This window comes from Pteropus vampyrus, unplaced genomic scaffold (genome assembly GCF_000151845.1).
Source record: "Pteropus vampyrus isolate Shadow unplaced genomic scaffold, Pvam_2.0 Scaffold259, whole genome shotgun sequence".
Lineage (NCBI taxonomy): Eukaryota > Metazoa > Chordata > Mammalia > Chiroptera > Pteropodidae > Pteropus > Pteropus vampyrus.
Window position 1 is genome coordinate 1182684 of NW_011889040.1, and position 1796 is coordinate 1184479.

Consider the following 1796-nt stretch of genomic DNA (forward strand, 5'->3'; position numbering starts at 1 on the left):
CATTTGCTATACTATACTTTTTATTGTTGTTTTAAAATGTACTCTTTCTACTTAAAAAAAAAAAGTTTATTGTACAACAGTATGCCATGTTATGCTGGCAGCAGCTTTTATATCTTGTGTTTACCACATCTCTTGATTAAATCACGTTCTCTTGTGCTTGATTTAATTTTATATTGTTTTGTTTATCATGACCTCTAAGTATAAAAATTCCACTGCTAGTGTTTCCAGTAAGAGGCCACATTGAGTGATTGACCTGAAAACAAAATTAAAATTGGTTAAGTATTACGAAGGAGGAAAATTAGTGATAGGTATTGCTCACCAGTCAAGCATGTTACATTCCACCACAGCTATGATTTTGAAGAACAAGAATAAGTTAACAGAAGCTGTTAAAGAATCTGCTTTATTGAAGGCAACGAGACTAAAAAAAAAAAATATTTGAGAAGTGTCTATATCAGACATGGGGAAACTTCTAATGACCTGGATTAAAGACCAGATACAGAAGAGTATTTCTCCACGGTATTTCTCCATGACAATCATGGTCAAAGCCAAATGTCTGTTTGAGATGTTGAAAAAAAATGCTGAGCCCAACTATGATGGTTTACTGCTAGCTCGGTTTAAATGATTCAATAATTGTTATTTATCATATAATATGAACGTGAGTGGTGAGTTTGGAGTTCTCATGTGAAGGCAATTTTTGTAAACTCTAACAAAGTTAATTGTGGAGAAAATGATCTACCAGAGCAAATATTCAATATGGATGAAACTTCCCTATTCTGGAAATAGATGCCTGAAAAGACTTTTATCCATAAGGAAGCCAAGTCAGTGCCAGGTTTTGAGACTTTTAAAAACAGGATAGAAGAGTCTTGCTTGGGGGCAATGTTGCAGGCTACAAGTTGAAACTCTTTGTAATATAGCATGGTGAAAATCGAAGAGTCTTCAAGCATATTAATAAACATGCACTACCAGTGTACTACAGGAGCAATAAGAAGTCATAGATGACCCAGCTCTTCTCCCAAGATGCACTCATGAATTGCTATGCCAGCAAAATGGAAAGCACTGCTTGGAGAATAACATACCTTTCAAGATTTTGCTCATTATTCATAATGTTCCTGGGCATAGTTCTTTTATTGGTGATCTTTATCCCAATCTCAAATTAGTGTTCCTCCTTCAAAACACTACATCTTTGATTCAATCAATGGATCATGGAGAGATAGCAGATTTTAAGGCCTGCTACCTGAAGAGGACCTTTGCCCAAGCTACTTCTGTAACCGAGGAAAACACTGAAAAGACACTGATGCCATTTTGGAAGAATTACAACATTTATGACTGCAAGAAAAACCTTGCTTGGGCTTGGGATGATGTCACCAAGGAGTGTACAAATGACATCTGGAAGAATACACCTGAAAGGTTTGTCCATGACTTCAAAAAATTTTCCATGCATGCAAGGTCACAAAAATCTACAAGGCTGTGATTGAGAAGAAAAACAACTTTAACTTTGGTGTAGGTGAAGATGACACTGAGGAGCTCCTAAAGGTGGTTCCTTAGGAGCTGACTAATGAGTTATTGGAACTGGAGCAGAGATAAATAGTTGAAGAAGAGAAAAGGAAACTGTAGGAGAAGAAAATGAAAAACCCCCAAATAAATTCACAGTAAAAGGTTTAGCAAAAGATTTGCAGATCTCGACAAGCACCTTAAAAATTTGAAAACCTCAACACCGGGAGGTTTTTATTAATAGAGAGGAATGTTCATAATCTATTATCTGCTGACAAGCAAATCTATGATGAAAAGAAAAAAAA

General features: G+C 35.7%; 1 pseudogene; it reads left to right on the plus strand.

The window, feature by feature from the left end:
* The first annotated feature begins 1195 nt into the window (after positions 1 to 1195).
* The window catches only part of LOC105302063, a 184496-nt pseudogene continuing 183895 nt past the window's right edge, over positions 1196 to 1796 (plus strand).